This window comes from Anabrus simplex, chromosome 8 (assembly GCF_040414725.1).
Source record: "Anabrus simplex isolate iqAnaSimp1 chromosome 8, ASM4041472v1, whole genome shotgun sequence".
Classification (NCBI taxonomy): Eukaryota; Metazoa; Arthropoda; class Insecta; order Orthoptera; family Tettigoniidae; genus Anabrus; species Anabrus simplex.
The window spans coordinates 97257245-97279903 of NC_090272.1; the positions used below are offsets into that span (position 1 = coordinate 97257245).

Here is a 22659-nt window from a genome sequence, read left to right on the forward strand (position 1 = left end):
GAAAAAATGTAGTTGCCATAACTTACACCTAGAGGCATGTTTTTATCGCATTAACGATAAGCGCGACAAAAATATTTTGAAGCGATTGTGAGATATCTTAACGAATCATATGATTCTGGTTAAGAAATTAGTGATTTTGTTTACGCGAATTACAGCGAATTAAAGCGAAAAGGCGAATTTAAAGCAAAATTTACTTGTATTGCGATAAGTACGAAAATGCATAGAAATTCATGGAAAATAAAGACCTTGAAATTGTATTCTATTATCACATGTGTGAAGGGAAACAAAAGACAGAATAAGGATTTCTCATTTCTACAGAATTATCGTTTCATATTAATATGCTATAAAATCCCTTAATAGTATAGCCACATAGGGTGAAACCTACGGTCATGTAGAGTGAAACGGCTATTTGTTATTAACCTTGATTAGGGATATTTTGTAGTTGTAATTATTTACTTATTTATTTATGTATTTATTTTCATGATTTTTTATGTTTGTTATATTTGTTATTTATTATTATTATGATTATTATTTTTATTATGTTTATTATTCATTTTTATTTTTTTATATGTGGCGAAGTTAGGGCTTACGAACCTCTCTTAAATAATGAATTATTATCAATATTGTTTCTCTTTATCTATATTATCTTTCACATGAACAATTCACAAATCTCACGAATTAAACTTTTTATGAGTAATTTTAGGAAATGATTAATGCGAAATTAAAGCGTTGGGGTCAGCCCTATTTCGCGAAATAACGTGAGAAATTGTTTCGTTTTCGCGAAATCGAACACAAATTAATATGAAGTAATCATGCCTCTACTTATGCCCCATTGATAACAATTTTGTAAAAATTAGCTATCACAGTATAAATAGCCATCTTGCATAATATTACCCTTTTCCCCCTCTACAATTCAGGTGGTTCCACGAGGATGAAAAACCTCATTCTAAAATCAATTACGGCATTCATCCTTCGGAGTGCAAGATGCCCAGGGCCCGTGCGTGGGATGAGGGAAGTTGGCTGAAGTGAATTAGAACGTAATTGCTTTAACAATTCTACTTTGTTCACGACTAAGGAGACATGCCGTGCTCTGTTCTTCCTTTGTCACTTGCAGTAAACCCTTGATATATGTTGTGCATGCAGCCCGTTAAGCACAGTAAATGAGCTGCTACCACTTAAGGATATGTCACGACCATACATGGAGGGTTAATTCAGCCGGACAAAGAACTACGAAGAAAAACGACGGACAATGTGAACCCATCCATAAACGCTGAATAAAAGCGTTGTTCCTTCATATGAGGTGAATCTGGCCCAGCGGTAGTAAGCCTCCTTCGCTCATGGAGGCCTCGGGTTCGATTGTTAGCGATGTCAGTGATTTTTACTTGGATTGGTGGGCTAGTTCGTGGTGCACTGATTCTGTCACTCTCAGTGCAACTCTACGTGAGGATGCAGTGTCATTATAGTGTAATCCTGTTGATCCGCGAGTCTTTATTTTGGGCATGATGATTTGCTTGGTCTAGGCTCATCGCGATCACCTTCTTGATCTGATCCATCCTTCGTGAAGGAAGTCGTCCTCTGTCGACTTCCATTGCTTTTGGTCTCCTGTTAATGTGACGAAAGTATTCGAATTGTCTTTGGCTAATAAAGATGGACAGTTTTATTATGGTGATCAGGTGTGACGTCCAAGGAATAAGCACATCGAGGATGAGTTTCACCTTGATATTGATTGAGGTGTCCTAAATTCGAGTAAGCTTTGCTGCTGAATTCATGACCATCAGAATGCATCTCAGGCTTACAGTATCTCTTATCAGTTACAACAGATCCCAGGTACTCCAAGCGACTGTTGATCTTGTAATATTGGTAATTGTATTGATGTCAGATCGGTTATTATCCACACGGTCAACAATCATCATAATGTTTATTTCAATACCATATGCGCTGCTCCGTTCTTCTAACCCCCGCTTATTGGTTTCTATTCATGTGATGTACCTATCAGAGTCTCATCCACGTATCTGAGATTTTTATACTACCAATGTTGGTGCCATTAATCCAGTCTTCAAGTAGGCTACTTCGTTCATGATGTATTCATTGTGTGTAATAAAACGGAAGGGGGAAGAAATGACAAGTTGCCTCATCTTATCTATGAGATACTTTATGTGTAAGTTAGATAGTGGCTCCGATCCAGAAATCTAAGAATGATAGCTGTGAGGATTCGGCACTCTGGCTACGTATCATCTTGTAATGTACAGACCTCGGTTTGTGCAGTGGTCGTTTCGTAGGCGAAGGTCTATGAGGACTGTACCGCCATGGAGTTTGGTTTGGTTCATGTAAGGAGATAAGGGCAATTTTATCGTCAGTCACGTACATTTAGTTCGTGTGAGTCCGGCTCCATAGCCAAATGGTTAGCATGCTGGCCTTTGGTCACAGGGGTTCCGGGATCGATTCCCGGCAGGGTCAGGAATTTTAACAATTATTGGTTAATTTCGCTGGCACGGGAGCTGGATGTATGTGACGTTTTCTGGGCGTCAAATCAAGAACCCTGCATCTGGCGAGTGGAACTTCTCCTAGGACACTCGCGGCACTAAAAGCCGTACGCCATTTCATTTCAGTTCATGTGAGAAGTTTAAACTGATAATATCTCTCGATGTAGAGTTATGACTGATAATAAAGTGGCTGCGGGATAGATTTTAGGCATCCATCATCTCGACAGTCACCTGATACGAAGAGGAAAGCTACACTTTTACAATAGCTCAGTGTATTATTTTTACTCGCTTAGAAACCTAAAGATACATTCCGATCCAGTTCCTCAAGCTACGTTAACCCCATTATGAGCAAGTGTGACAAATTATACGAATATGGAAGGCAGTTATTTACACTTTGATATATATGAGAGAGATTTCTGTACTTAAATACGGTAGTGGGGCCAAATTCCGTCCCCGCATCTATTTTGTCCCCCTAGAGATTTGCAGCTTGCATGATTGGTACCTAATGTTTAGCCGCACGCACACTCGTAACCTCATCCCGTTGTCTTGTTGTGAGAGTTGGTTGTGTGCACCACGTTTAATTTCCGTGTACAAGGAGGATTCATTTTTCATGCTGCGCTGAGTAGGTGCAGCATTCAAATTAAGAGCCTGTTACTCCACTGGACTGCATTTCAGTTGTGTGGTGCAGTTCCTGGCATGTAATCGCTACAGAGAGGTGGCTGGCGTGAGTTACTGCAGCAGCCATTATAGTACATCAGGAAATGTTCGTAATGTTCATAACCTCTCATTTTATTGCTTATTTATGAAGTTTATTATTATTTTCAGATAGGAAAACGCAAGCAGTGGGATAAGGAGGCTATGAAGAAGGTATTGAGGGACAAGATAATGGGTTACAAACGTGCAAGTAAAGAGTTTAACATCCCACGAGCAACGCTGAAAGACTATGTTAAAAAGAACACCAAGAAAACATTTTTCATAAATGCCTTCAAGTAATTCATTATAGTGAAAGTGTTTGGTAAGGTTATAAAGGAAAAATATATTAAAATTAATTGTAATTTCCATAAAAATTGTTAGGGGACGAAATTACGAACAGATTTTTGGTAGGTTAGTTTTTGTAGTATTTACGTGTATGTCAAACAGTTATAACAGTCTCATTGTAACTTGCGCCTAAGTAGAGAATATATTCAGTAATTTATACACCGATTTCTAGCCTTGTCCATAATATTCATGAATGTCTACAAGTCCAAATCTGTTAAGGGGACGAAATGTGGGCCCCCTGCCTTACACCTCTGGTTACACACATTTGTTATCTCCAGTGCCCGAGTCTGGTCGTTGGTTGCGGTCGTGGATTGATGATGCAAACCCGTCTGAAGGGAAGGTAGCGGAAGGCGGAGACGGAACTGTGTGCAGCGAGCAGTTCCACGATTTTAATTCTGGATTGAGGAGTAAAACGGGGTTCACTTGATTTGAGATTTATCTCAAGGTTACAGAAAGAAAGCGCAGAGTGAGAAAATGGCGCTGCTGACCTGGTATACATCGACGAATTATTGTTTGCCATGGTTACCATGCAGTCGGGAAACTGCTCACGCAACTGGAAAGAAAATACAGCTGGGGAAATGAAAGGGGTGAGTGTTAATGGTATTCAGGTGCACTGCATCCACTTTGCAAGTTATATTGCTATCTTAGCTAATTTTGAAAAGGATATGTGTACGATGCTGCTAAAAAAATTCAAAAAATCCTTTGAAAATTTAAACTAAAAATGAATGATATTAGGCAAAAGGAAGCCTACAGGTAGAAAAACTTAAAAGTAAATAACACACCGATAGAACAAGTCACAGAATTCTTCTATTTGGGTAGTGTAATTACCTCTAATAACAGGTCACTTTCGGAAATCAAGAAAGGATTAGTGGTAGCAAAAGAAGCCTTTCAAAATAAGAAAAAACTTATTGCCAAACAACCATTTCAGTTTGGAGACCAGAAAATCATTTCGCATGACCTTTCTTTGGATTGTGGTTTTCTTACAAATTTGTATTTTCTCGCGGCCATCTTTCAAGTGGAACATATTTTGAGTAGTTTTGTTCAGACGAACGTATAATTATCGCTGCTATTTTCAAGTTTTCATATTGCAAATATTCAAAGTTCTATTGAATTTTTTTCTTTCACTTTTCATGTCCTTCTCTCTGAACGTCATCAGTATCATTTTTGTAACGTAAATGCGGATAGACTTGCTTTCTGTAATAAAAAATATGTGTGTTGTCTAGTTCTGAAAATTGATTCTATTAGGACACAACACTTCGTTAGTTCCGCTATCTGAAGCTATCTGAACTGGAGACCATACAGATGACCCTTGAGCCAAATAACCAGAAAATAGCAAAATATGGATATGTACCTTTTTAAACGGTATTTAACAAACTATTACCGTGATAAGTAGGAAACTGTTCACAAGATGATTTAGTGAAGATGTTGTTAGCTCATATTATTATAGTATAAGATAATCTACAGTATATACACAGTTCAAAAATTTAGGGGAACATGTTTTGTAACGTCTGGTATGTGAGCGTTAATTTGGTAGATGGGGTTCCAATGGTCGTACAGCATACCTTGAGACCTTAGCTAATGGGGTATGTCAAATCGAAGTTATACTCCATCTGTAAGCGTAAACATGCATTAAACTGTCAGGTGACCCCTCAAATAAAAGTGAATAGCGGTGCGTCCGTGTGTCGTTGTGAGGTACAGAGACCACTGCGGTCATTTGAGCACGTTGTACGTCAACAAGCACATCTCATAAGACATCTTAACGAGGTTCAAGTCGCAAGAGCCGTCACTTTGATCGTGTTGCTGTGGATCTCAACGTATCTCCGCCAGTTATTCAAAGCTTGTGGTATCGCTACAATGAGACAGAGAAGTTCACAAGGAGGGTTGGACAAGGTCGTGGACGCATGATAACCTCACAGGTTGACCGACATCTCACCATCCGTGCGATGCGGCATCGTTCAGCAACTGCCAGCCTGCAAGACCTCAGGAGGGTCACTGGAGTCAAGGTGTCTGACCAGACAGTAAGGGAAAGGTTAAGAGAAGTGTCATTACGACCCAGACATCCTGTTCGAGTGCCCCGTTTAACGCAGCAACACCGCGCAGCTCGCCTTCTGTTTGTCCGTACCCACGTCAACTGGCAACTTTCCCAATGGAGACCTGTGTTGTTCACAGACGAGTCCAGATTTCCCCTGACAACTCGTGGTGGACGTCAACGTGTATGGAGATGCCGTGGTGAGCAGTACATGCCAAATGTTGTCCAGGAAGGCGACCGATTCCAACAAGGTTCTGTGATGGTGTGGGATGGCATCAGTATTGATGGCCGTACGGATCTTGTCGTCGTCCGTGGTAATCTTACCGCTGCGGGGTACATAGAGCAGATACTGCTACAACATGTGTTGGTTGCTGCATACGGTGTTGGTCCTGAATTCGTACTCATGCACGATAATGCCAGGACTAATATAGCGCGCATCACCAGAGCTCTCTTGCCAGAACTGGACATTCAAGAGATGGAATGGCCAGCAGTGAGTTCCGACCTTAATCCCATCGAGCATGTGAGGGATAGGCTTGACAGTAGTGTTCGTGGGCGTCCTGTTCCACCACAGACTCTCCAAGACATCGAACAGGCTTTCATTGAAGAACGGGACCTGATACCGCAACGTGACCTCCGTCGACTTATATGTAGCATGCCACGTAGGTGCCAAGCTGTGATAAATGCTCGTGGAGGACATACACCATACTAAAGCTCTCCAACTGTGATAAAAATCCACCCTAGAGGACTGTTATCTCTTTGTTTTCGCCCCTATTTGGACATTTCAGTTTATGTCCTGAAAATGAACGCAAATCAATCGATGTTCTTTTGTATACTTCAACGGTAAAGAATACTTGCCAGTTGTTTAAAGAGGGCTAACATCTAAGGTCATCGGCCCCGGTAAAGAATAAAAGTTTAGTTGGTAATACACCTGGGTGTGAGGTATTGTTTTTTTGTGGAGCATGGGATACGTTCAAAAGCATGTTACCCTAATATTTTGACCTACAGTATATATGTATATACTCAATTTTAGGCGAGTTTTTATACTTTCGGGATTTTCATATATATGTAGTTGAACCTTCTTTATACGTTACTCTGTTCTGCGTAATTCGCATTTTTACGTAATTTCCTTTAGGTCCCGGCAAAATGTAATTTAAAAGCGTGTTAATTAAACCTTATTTATACGTAATCCGTTTATACGTAATTCGCTGTTATACGTATTAAGTGTCAGTGAAATATAACTGAGTTTTGCGTAATTGTAATGAGCACGTGCTTTCTTAAAAGAAACTACTGGATTTGCGACGTTTCGACTTGGTCGGCGTAGGCGGAAATAGAGCGGTCGGGTTTCGTTGCTGAAACAGAACACAAAAAGTTTCGTAGAGTGACATTGTTGACCCTCACTTACTGGCGGCTTAACAAAGGCCAACCGAGCGATTCCTCTTCGCTCTCAATCTCGCTCCTCCTCTACCTTCTTCGTTTTTGACCTTCGCAAAGCCGCCAAAGATTAAGATACATTACATGCAAAGTGGGCGGTTTCGGTGCGGAAACAAAAGAAAATACAGTAAATTTGCGAGAATATCAGAATTTCTTTCGTGGGAACAAAAATGTCCACGTTGCCGGTATCTGGTGTTTACTGTTGAACAGTCGTTTTGTCATTCAGTTGCTTTTGATTAGCCATGGAGAACAGAAAAAGTTATACCCTAGATGAAAAAGAAAAAATGTATACGAGAAGTGGACGCTAATCCACACCAAACAAAAACTGAAATTGCTTCAGACTTACGAATTGCTTATATCACGGAAGGTACGTAGATTTGGAGAAAGTACTTTTCATATTGTTCCAGCAAAAGCGGGCCGTTGCTCTACCAATTAGCGGCGACATGCTGAAGGCAAAGGCGATAGATTTAGCTAAAATGATGAGCATCACTGCTGATTTCAAGGCTTCATCAGGTAGTAGCAAGGATTTAAAGATCATCATGAAATCACAGGGAGAACAATTTGCAGTGACTCAAAAGCTGTGGACTATGTCATGGTGCAACACTGGAAAGAAGAGGTTCTGCCGGGAATCGTAGGCGATTACCAGCCTCCAAACAACTACAATTGTGACGAGACCGGCCTGTTCTACAATCTCCTTCCTAATAAAACATTAGCTGAAAAAGGTGACCCATGCCATGGAGGGAAGAAAAGTAAAATTCGTGTAATAGTCCTTCTCGCCACCAATGCAGATGGATCTGACAAACTTCCTCCACTTGTGATAGGAAAATCGAAGAATCAGAGGTGTTTTAAGGGTGCGAAAACAAAACCTAAGGAATATGAATCCAACAGAGATTCTCAGATGACTATACTTTTAATGGAACAGTGGTTGAAAAGCTGGACATTAAAATAAGAAAGAAACAGAAGAAGATCCTTCTTATTATGGATCGATGTGCAGCACATCCACCTCAAATCGTTCTAGAGAATGTCCGAGTGGAATTTTTCCCTCTTAACCGTACCAGTGTTCTACAACAGCTTGATTTGGGCATCATTGCAAATTTCAAAGTACATTATAGAAAAATGCTGGTTCAACATTTAATAACACTGAGTGATGCAGGAGATGAACCTCTCTCCATTAATTTGCTACAAGCACTGGACCTTATTTCGGCTGCCTGGAAGCAGGTGTCATCCTCCACAAACAGTAACTGTTTCCGCAAAGCTGCTGTCTTACTAGATGAGGCTGCCTCTAATGATGATTATGGGGACGAAGTTTTGTCTGGCAATGAGCTAACGCTACCAGAGTGTGTAGAATTCGATACTTTTGTGCATTTCGATGATAATCTGGCTGTATGTGAACAACAACCGGATGAAGAGATTATTGCTGACGTATGCCAACAACGCAGTGGTGATGGACCAGCTACAAGCGATAGTGACAGTGATGGAGATGGAGATAACGACTTGAATTCTTAAACACCTGAACTGAGTGAAGTGTTAAGTGCAGTCTGTGTGTGTAGGCGTTACATCAGTGCGAAAAGTTGTAATGAAAATGCTTTGAATTCGTTACTATGTTTGCAAAAGGAGGTTTATACTCTTAGTGCAAGAAAAGTGGAGCAAGCCAAACTATTTGATTTCTTTAAGGCTGGGCCAAGTTCAAAATAATATTTTCTGTCTTAATGTTTTTATTATTTGCAAGGATTTACACATGTAGGTCTATTCCATTGGTTTTTTTTAGTAAATATGTAATGTATTGTGTAAGTCTGATTTCTATGTAATTCTGAGTTACAAGTAGTTATTTCTCTTCCCCTTGATATCCGTATAAGTCAGGTTCAACTGTATATATATATATATTGCACCCGTCCACCTCCCGAGTCCCAGACTAGCATTTATCTCAGGGGTGTCGGTTCATTATTTAAGTCAACAAATATAAATATAGAGGCATCAGTGAACACGGGAACGAACGGAGCAACTAAAATGAAAATGGGGAAAGCTCGATTGTAAACTTGAATTTAAGGACTCCATGATAGGACTAGGAAGTGACAGTTAACTTTAAAAAGGGTATCATCTAACTACAATAAAACGATTGAGAATGGTTTCCTTTGAAATAATGGCTAGAAGAGCAGTTTATTACGCCATCCGACGTACGAAACTTTGATACATTTGGCAATGATATTTAAATTTTCACACACGTTACATAAACAAATTACTTGCTATACCGCAAGTGGTATCAATATGTTGCTGGGTTGCTCCTGAAAGAAATTACAAATGGGGTAAAACATATGGATCGATTACATTTGAATCGAACCGTTGTTCAAGGATATAGCTTCCTTCTATCGGGAGCCCGAGCATAACCCATGTTACGGTCGGCTTCTCGATTTAACCAAGATGACGTACCCCGGCTATATACATTTTTCCGAGACCGGTACTCGGACTGGGTAATGTTCTCGTGAATTATGAAAATGTATTTACACGGACAGTTTTTATCTTACGATGTCCAGCTGATGCCATACCACTGAATTAGCATTTATATTTTAATTACACATGATCTGAAATGTTACAAAGTAGCCTCAGTAAACTACTGCCACGGATGAGATAACGAGAAGCGGATGTTGTCACCAATTATTTAATCCACTATCGTCAGAATATTTATTTATCCACGAAATTATCATCCTTGAAATTATTATTATTCTTATTCTTATTCTTCTTCCTTCGTTATGCCCATTCATAGAGAGCGTTTGAACTTGTTAGTTGGTTTGATGGTTTGTGCCTTCTTATCCTCCCAAAATCTCTTCATGAATGCACTGTGTTGCATCTTGCGTTCTGTCGACCACTTCCTACCAGTTGTCTTTTTTGGTTTCTCCCTAAATTTATGATTAGCTACTTATTCTTATTCTTATTCTTATTATTATTACTATTATTATTATTATTACTCAACGGTTCCTGGCACTGTCACGTTTGATTAATATCGTCATTATTATACGGGACGCAAACGCAAGTGGTTATTACTGTTATTATTATTATTATTATTATTATTATTATTATTATTATTATTATTATATCCCTCTTGTGGTTATTATTATTATTATTAATAATGAATAAGTGACTCAAGATATTATTATTAATGTCACTCAAGATTTTATTATTATTACTGAACCGATCACTTCCGCCAAAAATGCCTTAGGATATCGGTCGCGATTACAATTATTCAATGATCAACCAAAAGACGTCATTACTATTATTATTATTATGACAATTATTATTAATCTGACCGCGATGATTTATCATCGTCCTAACGTTATTATTATTATTATTATTATCGGTTGCATATTATCATTTAGATTCCCGTTTAACATCTTTATCAACGCTCATTTAATTAAGGCGGTCCAATTCTTTATCTGCAATATTTATTACTATCATCACGGCATCATGATTGTCATCACTCGTCATTACAATGATTACAATATCCGATCATTTATGTGGAGTCTGAATCTCTCATTATCCTTAAATCCGTTGTATCTCAACGAATAGCTTCGCAGTCTATTTATTTCGTACCTGCTGTCACGGGTTCGAATTCTACCCGCTACGTAATTCAGTATTTCTCTGTGACACTGCCCGTACATTTTACACTCATTTCAATATGCTAAGTGTTTCTCATACGGAATTTATATCCCTTTCTATCTCAATATTCCTTGATTCATTTATTTCTCACAGAATTATCAACTGACTTATTTATTCCATTTCTGACATCGTACGACCTGTTATTATCTGACTGCAGATTCTTTAACATTTTTCTGTCTCATTTTGATCTACGCCTTAGTTCGTTCTCCACAAATAATCGTCACATTTTGAAATTATATTTACCAAAATTTGACAATCATGGTTTCGTAACATTAGTCCTACGTGTTCCGGCTACTGAATTGCAAATTTGAGACACGACATTTATTCGTAAAATAAAAAATATTGGACCGTAATTTAAACCACACGTTCATTAACATGTATGGATTATTAGCACCGATATTAAATTTCAATATTATTAATTGATCAAATTAAATTATCACACACTTTAATTCCGAATTAAAAACGACATCCCGTCATTAAATGATTCCCGATAAACTCAACATCTTATCACTTGAATTTTATTATTACGCACTGCTCACTAAAATTCCAATATCTCTTGAATTATTATTATTATTAATATCGCTTCTCACAAATTTAACTTCACTTTGAAAATATGAACACACTGATCAACAACAAAACACAGCTGGCATGACAAAGCTGGACTTTCCTTCAATGTCATTACATAACTCATCAAATGACTAACAGAAAAGCACAGATCGGGTCTATTAGACTATGATAACAAATTCAAATGTAAAAATATTCATGACTACAAAGAAAATATGAATGCATGCATGACTTAACGTACTACCCTATATCTACAAAATTTACATCTACAACAAACCGAATACATAAAAAGACCCGATTATTTACGTTGTTATTACTTAATCCTGTCCGTGCTACAAATTTAGGATGGGATCGTTAAGCGACCCATCTTGTTACAGAAGGTAACCAATTCTAACCAAATTATTCCCATTTTCCCAATCACGCTAACATTTCCCAAATATTATTTACATTTTTGGTACTCATCTTAGTTATTGGTAATCCATTGCAGCTTGGCAGGTGAGAGGATCCTTTCGGCCCCTATCCGCCGTACTACTCGCTCATTCTTGATGGCGGAATTCCACAAGTGACTTCCTGGCACATTACCATTTTTACACAAATACTTTAACTATCACACTACTTCACCATTGACAATGTTAACACTGAAAAGTTGACTTTTACAAAACAAATTAATGCCCTAGACCCAAGATTTATTATATTACACTGTTTTAAGCTTCGTCCAATTACCGCACAAAAGGACCTGGACACGTACGACGAGGTGTCGAATTATTCGCCCGGCACGAGTTATGTTGTCCGACGCGATACGCCCGATGCAGGTTTCCCTCTTGAAGTGTTCATGATAGCGGTTCGATTCTCCTAAGTACAGGCTATTATTTCCCAGGTACTGTTCGTCACACAGTATTCTATTCTTGCACTTTGTGCTGTGCAGTTGAATTTTATATTAGTCACTCTTGCAATGCAATTAATTAACTTTACTACGATATTTGTAACGGGCACACACTGTCCTAAGTTAACTATTTTCAGTTCACGGTTTTCGAGCGCGGTCACATTTTATAAGTACCGGCGGATGCTCGCACCAATACATGTTGAATTACTGTAAGCACGACAAGTTTGAATCCAGCTGCGGACGGTCGTTCAGCTTCGAAGTACAATTTCAAGCCAAGCGCGGACGGTATTTCCGCTCCGAAGTTTAGTTTCAAGACAAGTAAGACTAGCACAACTGCTCAGACTGCTCCGACTGGTAAGACTGGGGTAATGAGTGTTCCATGCACTCGTATATATTGACGAAGCTTTCCCTAGCGCATTAACTGACGTCATATCCATGATGGAGGGGGTGGATTTTTAATATCGGCACTTGCACTCCGAATTGGACGTTAAAATTTATATCAAATTAATCCACTCCGCTAGCATATTTGCTGGATTAAATATGAACTCCTGACGATCATAGATTTAGGAGATACGGGTGGATTTAGCTCCTCACATTTCGCGCCTTTGGAAGCGTCCCTTACAACGTGGTTTTCGTCCAGCCAATGACATTCAAGCTGTCTGGTTTCCAAGAAATCCAGCCTTCAATTTATTTAATTTGCCAATAATTAGCGATTACTTTTCCATGCGTGACATCTAATAAGTTCATTACATCGATCCGTGTACTCACAATAATTTATTACTGATTACTTTTGAAGTTACGAGAATATCTCATCCATCATTCCTCAAGATGGTATCCCTGAGCCTCCCAATAACTTTTTGCGATTGGCCTACAAGTGGTCACGTGATTTAAGTTTCCACCTGCGATAACCTAGGCTAGCGAATGTCCTCGCAACCACTGTACTTTTCCATTCAACCTTTCCTGGAATTCATGACGTCGCGGAAGTTTCCGTTCGCCCAAAATATCCCAGCGCACTACTCATGTTGCAAGCTTCCTTTGTGTCAAACTACCCCCTTCTCTTTCTGACCAAGACTTATTTGTGGACTTGTATTTTTCCTGGTCGCCAAACTAATGGGCTCCCCTGCTGTGAAGCAGCTAAATGTTGTTGTGTCGAGCTAATCCGTCAGGCTCCAGTCTGTCGTGTTCCTTAGCTCATATTTCAACACTACACAGATGAAACATTTTCAACTACACTTCTGTATTTCAATAAATGTACTATTTCCCTTCATAAATCAAATCATGATTGACTTTGGGCCTAAGTCACTCGGGTTCAATATATATATATTTCCCCTGACGCAGCGTGATGGACGTCAACGTGTATTGAGACTCCGTGGTGAGCAGTACATGCCAAATATTGTACATGCCAAGTAACATGTCCTGACTGACTGATTTATCATCGCCGAGCCAAAACTATAGGGCATACTATAGGGATACATTCATATCAAAGTGTAGGTGCTCACTAAGAGATATTTTTTGGATATCCCGTCTCTAAGGGGGTGAAAACGGGGGTGGATTGTTTAAATGAATATATCTTGATCTCACCAATTGAAAAGTTTACAGACATAATAATTGGTATTTGGAATCTCCTTTCAAAATAAAGAAACGCCTATTTTTTGTTTTCAGGAAATCCAATTAAGAGGGGTGAAAAAAGGTGGAAATTGGGTTAAAACTTTTTATGAGGATACTTATATCTCAAAAACTAAAGATGTTACAGACATGAAAATTGGTATTTGGAATCTCCTTTAAAAATAAGGAAATACGCACTTTTTATTTTCGGAAAAATCCACCTAATGGAAGCAGGGGTGAAAAAGTAAGGAAAGAGTATAAAAAATAGTTGAATTATTTGTATGAGGATACTTATATCTAATAAAACTAAAGATGTTACAAGCGTGAAAATTGTTATTTGGAATCTCCTTTAAAAATAAAGAAAAGCGTATTTTTTGTTAACGTAAAATCGACTTAAGGGGGTGGGGTTAAAATAAGTTAAAAAAAGTAGAGTTCTGTTTATGAGCATACTTATATCTCAAAAACTGATAATGTTACAGACTTGAAAACTGGTATTTGGGATCGCCTTTATAAATAAAGAAACACGAATGTTTTTATTTTCGGAAAATCCACTTAAGGGTCTGAAAAGAATTGAAAAAGCGGGTGAATTTTAAATTGAGTACTGATATATCTGCAGTATATGTCAAAAACTTAATATGTTACAAATAAGAAAATTGGTATTTGGAAAGTCCTTTAAAAATACAGGGATATGTATTTTTTATTTTCGGAAACGGCACTTAACGGGGATGAAAAGAAGTGAGAAAAAGAGTTGAATTTTTTTATGAGGACACTTATATCTCAAAAACTGCTGATGTTACAAACGTGAAAACTGGTATTTGGAATCTCCTTTAAAATTATTATTATTATTATTATTATTATTATTATTATTATTATTATTATTATTATTATTATTATTTAATATGTGATTTTGTAGCCATTTATTTTCAGTTTTGACTCAGATAATTAATAACTGTTAGTTTCTTCGGTCTGCCGAAACTAATTTTCAGTTAATAAATTTATAAACAACCTGGACAGAAAACATATGGTAACAGATTTATACCTTAAAGAGAACAACTTCATTCTTTATACCTGACGAAATAACAACTTCATTCTTTGTACCTGAAGAAAGAACAACTTCATTCTTTATACCTGAAGGAATAACAACTTCATTCTTTATACCTGAAGAAAAAACAACTTCATTCTTTATACATGAAGAAGTAACAACTTCACTCTTTATACCTGAAGAAATAAAAAAATTCATTCTTTATACCTGAAGAAAGAACAACTTCATTCTTTTCAGGTATAATTCTATTACCATATGTTTTCTTGTTCAGGTAGTTTATACATTCATTTATTCAAAATTAGTTGGTGTACCCGTGCTAGGTGAAGTCGTGTACACGTTGTGAATAACATTTTATTAAATTGCATAGTAACATAGGTATTTACATACATACATCATCATTATAGACCGTTATGCCCTTTAACGACTTCCTTTATTAACTCAAAATTAGTTTCGGCAGACCGAAGAAACTAACAGCTATAAATTATCTGAGTCAAAACTGAAAATAAATGGCTACAAAATCGCATATTAAATAATAATAATAATAATAATAATAATAATAATAATAATACATCGCTAGAAACTGAGTCTAACCATACTCGTCTTGATCTCCCTCTACTTCTCTTACCGTCCATAACAGAGTCCATTATTCTCCTAGGTAACATATCCTCCTCCATTTGCTTCACATGACTCCACCACCGAAGACGGTTTATGCGTACAGCTTCATCCATCGAGTTCATTCCTAACTTAGAATTTATATCCTCATTCCAAGTACCCGCCTGCCATTGTTCTCACCTGTTTTTACCAGATATCTTTCTCGCTACTTTCATGTCTGTTACTTCTAAGTTATGAATAAGATATCCTGAGTCCACCCAGCTTTCTCTCCCGTAAAGCAAAGTTTGTCGGAAAATAGACCGATTTAAAGATAGGTTTTTCCAGGAGCTAACTTCCTTCTTACAGAATACTGTGGATCGCAACTGCGAGCTCACTGCATTAGCTTTACTGCACCTTGATCCAATCTCATTTACTATATTACCGTCCTGAGAGAACACACATCCTGAATACTTGAAATTATCTATCTATTCCAGCTTTGTATTATCAATCTGACATTCAATTCTCTTGGATTTTTTACCTATTGACATCAATTTAGTCTTGTAAAGGCTAATTTTCATACCATACTCATTGAACCTACTCGTATTAGACTGCAGGCTTTCGGCACAATCTGCCGTTAAGAACAAGTCGTTAGCATAGGCGCCTTCCCTTAAACTACAATTTCATCCAGCGTGAATAAAGTTATGTATATCTTAAATTGTAGCGCTTTATTGCCTAACTTTACATATCTATTTTCATTTAATTCTGTTCACCCACTTTCTCGTGGCTCGACATTGATATGGACTTATCAGCAAAATCGAAATTCTAGAATATCTCTGTTACTGTATCATAGCGGGTACGGTAAAAAATGTATAAGACATAAATTATGGGCCATTTAATTCTATATAACCATGTAGTATTGGTCGATAGCACCTCTACTAACATAGACGTTTGTAAATTTAATTTCAGGTTTTCCCCTAAACTACCATTTCACTCAGCGTGAATAAAATTATTTATAGATGAAATCATAATGCCTCATTCCCCGACTTTACGTATCGATTTTCATTCAATTCTTTTCACCCATTTTCTCGTGATGCGCGTACAGACAGACAGACAGACAGACAGACAGACAGACAGACAGACAGACAGACAGACAGACAAAGATGATGGAAAATTCAAACGTGTTACTGATTATATGACTGAGATTAGAAATACCATTCTTTTTAAATTCTGAGCAATGTACAGACAATTTTTTTTATTTTATATACAAGTTATAGGTTAGTTCCGGTTGACTGAAGAAACAAAGAGTTATGAATTATTATTTAATACAAAAAATAACTCTTATGTGTAGTGATTTGGCCTTGTATATTTATTATTACCAACTGAGACTCTGAGAGGGATGCGGACAAACTAACAACATAATTTAATTTACGTGAAGTTTCATGCAGAAATGTGAAGAAAAACTTTCACGAGGTGTGAATTTGATGTGTTGCTGGGTTACCGCACACCCCACTATGAATATATATAGCTTAAGGCATTGCTGCGGCATTTGAGTTGTGTGAAAATCATTTCTGTGCTACCTCCAGCGGCATTAACACCTAACATCTCGTAAATTACAAGCTTAAAAGCTAAAGAAAAGCGCAACCAGCTCGTCGTTTTACGGAACTTTATTTATGTTCCTGTACGCAGCAGGGATGTGAGAACTGTTTGTAAAACTTTCCAAACTTTTGGAGGAACTGACAGGATGATCCATGAAAGGAGAATCTTTTGGTATTTAATCGTGTTAAAGAAGGTGTCGACTAGCAAAGGCTAACTTTCAGAAGAAGGAAATATCGGATTTAAAAACAAGTTAGTGAAGTGTTACTGGATATCTGTGAATAACAAATATTCAGAAGAAGGATTTATCGGCTGAACATTTATCTCCCCACTTCAGTTTCAAACCAAGTTAATAAAGTGTAACTAGTTATCTGTGAATGAAAAATAGTCAGATGTCCGCAAAGGAGTTCTAAACTTACTCGTAACATTTTTCAACACTTATTCATGAAAGATAGCTCTTACGACTGTGTGAGCATTTTTGATTTAAACAAAATGGTAATTTAATGTACGTCAGTGTGGTGTACGCCTTGCAATACGAAGTATTAACGATGGAAATAAGAAAGATAAGGGAGAGTCAAATTAAACGCATAGTAGAACATTTTGTACCTTAAAAGTAATTTATGTCCGCCTCTGTGGTACAGTGGTTAGCGTGATTAGCTGCCAACCTCGGAGGCTTCGGTTCAATTCCCGGCTCTGCCACGAAATTTGAAAAAGTGGTACGAGGGCTGGAACGGGGTCCACTCAGCCTCGGTAGGTCAACTGAGTAGAGGTGTGTTCGATTCCCACCTCAGCTATCCTCGACGCGGTTTTCCGTGGTTTCCCATTTCTCCTCCAAGCGAATGCCGGGATGGTACCTAACTTAAGGACACGGCCACTTCCTTCCCTCTTCCTTGTCTATCCCTCCAGTCTTCCCATCCCCCACAAGGCCCCTGTTCAGCAGGTGAAGCCTCCTGGGCGAGGTACTAGTCATCCTCTCCAGTTGTATCCTCCGACCCAAAGTCTCACGCTCCAGGACACTTCCCTTGAGGCGGTAGAGGTGGGATCCCTCACTGAATCCAAGGGAAAAACCAACCCTGGAGGGTAAACAGATTAAGAAAGACGAAAGAAAATAAATTTAGTTCATTTAATTTGTTCACGACTTACATTTGTGGCGAAGTTAGGGCCCACTGCCCTCTTTTACACTTAACCACTTTAAACAATAAAATTTAAAAATGCGAATATTAAAGTAAAAGTAAGATTTCTTCTTCTTCTTCCTCTTTTTTTCATGGGGCCTCTAAATATTAGTTCCTAATTAGTGTCGACCTCTAAGATCTTTTGCTACCATGTTTTTCCTTCATTCCCGCCTAGATATACCTGCCCCCTTCACAAAGTTGCAGGTTGTTCTTATTGGGTCTTCTTTGAATTTTTCTCGCTCTTCACCTGGTAGTCCTAGAGTGGAGGGTCTGATTCTACCCAGCGCCTCACATTCGAAAAGTATGTGTTTAGCTGATTCCTCTGCTTCATTGCATTTCCTACACATGTTGTCCCTTATTACTCCTATTGTATGTAGGTGTTTTTTCAGATGGCAATGTCCTGTCAACAATCCTATTACTCGTCTTATATTTTCTCTGGTGAGTTTCAACAGTTCTTTAGTATGCTTCTTGTTTGGTCCTTTTATCAGTTCCTTTGCAAGCCTGCATCCTGGAGTATTTTTCCAGTTTTCCATTTGTTTCTTTTGTACCCATTTTCCTATGTAATGTCGGGCTTGTCCATAGGAAATCCCACATACAGGTTCTGGGTCTGCAAAATATGCTTCTGCCCCTTTCCAGGCCAGTCTATCTGCTTTTTCATTTCCTTCTGTTCCTGCATGGCCTGGTACCCATATTATTTTGACAATGTTGTACTTTGAGAGCTTCAGGAGAAGTGAGTGGCGATACCAGACAATTCTGGATATTATCCGGACCGCCTCTAGTGCCTTAATGGTCGCTTGGCAGTCCGTAAAAATGAAAATGTTCTTATTCCTTTAGTTCATTTTCAGATTTTCTTCAAGAATTATTATTGTTGTGATAGCTATCACTTCAGCTTGAAAGACAGGAGTGTGCCTGCCCAGGCTCATCTGGATTGATCTCTCAGGTCTTCCCCCGTTGATCCCTCCTCCTGTGCCATCCGCAGTCTTTGAGCCATCAGTCCACCACACTATATCTTTTTTTTTCAGTATTCCATTTGTTGATATCCCAGTTTTTTTTGTTATCTGAGTCTCAAATGGTTTTTCAAAGTTGCACTTTGATATCATATGACCAGAAGGCATGTGTAGAACTTCCTTTGTTATTACTCTGTTCATTTTACAGTGTCCTAGATTGGGTCTTTTGTGCATTCCAGCACTCTGATTGTCCCAATCTATATGAACTCATTCTAGCCTGTCCTTTTATGAAATTGCATAGTGATGGGAGGTCTACTAAAGTATTCAAGGCTTCTGTCGGCGAAGTTCACATAGCCCCAGTTATTGCTATGCATGCCATTCTCTGTACGCTATCCAATCTACTGCTGACTTTTCCTTGACTTACTGTCTGCCCCCAGATGATTGCAGCGTAGGCCATCAACGGTCTAATGATCATTGTGTATATCCACATTACCATTGATGGTCTTAGGCCCCATGTATTCCCGACGGCTCTTTTACATGCATACAGAAAGTTCTTGGCCCGGGTTATGTTCCTTTCTTTATATGGATTCCAGGTTAGATTTTTATCTAACACTACACCTAAGTGCAGTACCTGTTCTTCCATATATATATCTTGCCCCAATAGCTTCATTGATCTCTTTCCCTCTAATTTTCTCCTTCTTGTAAAAGGGGCCAGAGTTATCTTGTTCGGGTTGACTGATAGTTGTTCTTGCCGACACCAGTTCTCCACAAGGTTAAGTGATCTTTGCATGAGGTCCTGTATAACACTTATCACCTTACCTCGTAACACAACCAGTAGGTCATCTGCGTAGCCTTGTGTATAAAAACCCTGTTCGTTGAGCATAGCCATGATTTTGTTCACCACGAGGTTCCACAGCAGGGGCGAAAGAACTCCTCCCTGAGCACAACCTCGGGTGGCACTAACAAACGTTTCTTCACTGATGAGTATAGTTTGTTTCATTCCTTTTTTTCCTTTTTTTCTTCTATCTTTCTCCTATAAGGAGAACAGTTGCCAAGCACAGGGTTAAAGGTCTTTCCGGAATTTGAAGCACACATTGGGCTGCAGATAATGATAGTGATGATGATCATGATATAGATAGACATCACGAGAAACGCCAATGGTTTACTTCTCTTCTGGAATTCATTTCTACTTTACACTGAGAGAAGACATCTGCTATCTCCTCTGACAATAGTAATTTCGTGTGGCTAGCATGGTGCAGCCCTTGTAAGAAAGACCCTCCGATGAGGGAGGAATGTGCCATAGAAGATAGTGTTGAGTGTGGTCTAAGAATTTCAGGGATATCAGAGATAGCACAAACACCCATTTCCCGAATGAAGGGAGTTAACCATTTAAGGTTAAAATCCACGACATGGCCAGTAATCGAACCCAGAGGCATCGGAACCGAAAAACTGCTCGAGAATTCATTTTAGAAAAAATATTTTTGTTAAAAGTTGCTTGGTTTATTGATAAGAACCAAAATAAGATATTGCCCATATCACAGTTTGGAAGGCTCCTTAAATCAGCCAACGTTATGTTTAACCTCCTTCATGCTGAAAGCAATGGAGAAAATTCTAGATAAGTATATCAGAAGAACCGTGCAACTGAACTCAACGTTACATGAAAATCAGTTTGCATATAGACCTGGCAGATCCACTGAAGTACCACTCCACCAGTTGCTGTGTAAGCTAGAGAAAAGCCTAGAGCCGGGCTGAGTGGCTCAGACGGTTAAGGCGCTGGCCTTCTGACCCCCAACTTGGCAGGCTCAATCCTGGCTCAGTTCGGTGGTATTTGAAGGTGCTCAAATACGTCAGCCTCGTGTCGGTAGATTTACTGGCACCTAAAAGAACTCCTGCGGGACGAAATTCCGGCACCTCGGCGTCTCCAAAAACCGTAAAAGAGTAGTTAGCGGGACGTAAAACAAATAGCATTATTATTATTATTAAAATCCTAGAATATAAAGAAATTGCACTGGCGGCATTTCTAGATAGAGAAGGAGCCTTCAGCAATACAACCTATGACTCTATGATCAAAGCATTGGAATAGAGCAAGGTGAGTAAAACCGTCGTCAAATGGATTAAATCCATGTTAGACGGGAGGAAGATAAAAGCAACCATGTTTGAAGCAAACTATACTCATCAGCTTTCAAACCAAAAACAACCTGGAACAGATTCTGCCACATTCAGTCAGTACACCGGATACAGTGAAACAGACTGGTGTATATTTTAAAATCACCTGTGAAAACTATGAATGGTTTTACATGGGACAAACTGGAAAAATGATCTGATTTCCGATTTCAAGAACAACTGGAGGCACTTCGGCTATTAAGCAGGAAAAGTCAGTAGTTGCTACGGACTACATGAAACATGTCAAATATGCAAACATTTAACATTTAACATTTAACCACTTAACACACATTTCCAAACGGGATAACACTGAACATTTTAGAAACTCTAGAAATGTATAGGCATTAATTAATAGGTCCTCAACACATATTAAATGATAACATTCAAAATGAATGTTTATGAAGAATATGAAGCTTTAGCTGCAACTATATATTTCTAGGACGACACACACCTATAATTCACCCAACATAGTTGTAATAAATTATTCATTATGCACATAGCCTCTGCTCTTCAATGCAATAGTACAATAGTAATTGAAAACAATTGTGTATCAAATAGAGCAATAATTAACTGCCACCATTTCAGCACCTGACGATAGCTAATATGTTCCGAAACGCGCTATGGAATACAGATTAATATAAATTGCGACTGATAACAGTTCTTAATTATTTAATAACGAAAAGCCCTCATGAAAAGTACGAGTAATTCCACCAGTGTTACGATAAGTGAGAGTATAGGATAACGTTTTTAGAATAGTAAACAACATGGATCTGCAATGGTAAAGGTGTCCTAAACTTACTAGGTGACTTTTATAATGTTTCTGTTTATGATTACGGGAAAAATATCGAAAAATTCCATTACGTATACCTTCTCCATAAATTGAGCTCAATTTTAACAATTTAACAAAAATAGGAATTAGGCACACGTGTTTATTCAAATTAAGGGAATATTCATCGTTTCATTTCAGGGTGCGTGACATTTAATGTTAGAGTGTAAAAAATGACAAAGGACGAAAATGATTTCGCAGTATAGCAGGTAATTGCGTTTGCTGGCAGGACCTAGTGTTTACAAAGCACTATGTCTTCTGGTATGGGATAGAGCAATTTTGTTACTTTCATTGATCTGTCTCAGCTTTATCCTTGGCTTTGACAAATGAAAGTGACTGAGGTATGAGCGATGCTAGTAATGCCATTCCTTATGCAGCCAGTCCCTGCTATGAATGGTGCGAAAATGTTGCTCATAGGGTCGGTTGGTGCATGCATTTCAGTGGGCTTGACAGGCTGATATTTATAGCAACTTCTGGCTCGGTGAGGAAAGCAACGGGAAACTACCTCACTCTTCATTTCGCTAGTACGCCTCTTCAGTGATGCCTAGGCCATCTATGGCAGCTGATGGTGGAGCTGCTGAGGATCCAACCAGCCTTTGGGCTGAGGACTAAACGTACGTACGGAGTGCTAATGCGGTGGA

The 22659-nt window shown here is 38.5% G+C and overlaps 1 protein-coding gene across 1 annotated transcript in view; it reads left to right on the top strand.

Moving 5' to 3' along the window:
* LOC136879165 (RYamide receptor) overlaps positions 1 to 22659 on the top strand; it is a 258716-nt gene that overhangs the window by 7106 nt on the left and 228951 nt on the right. The gene's annotated exons all lie outside the window — the stretch shown is intronic.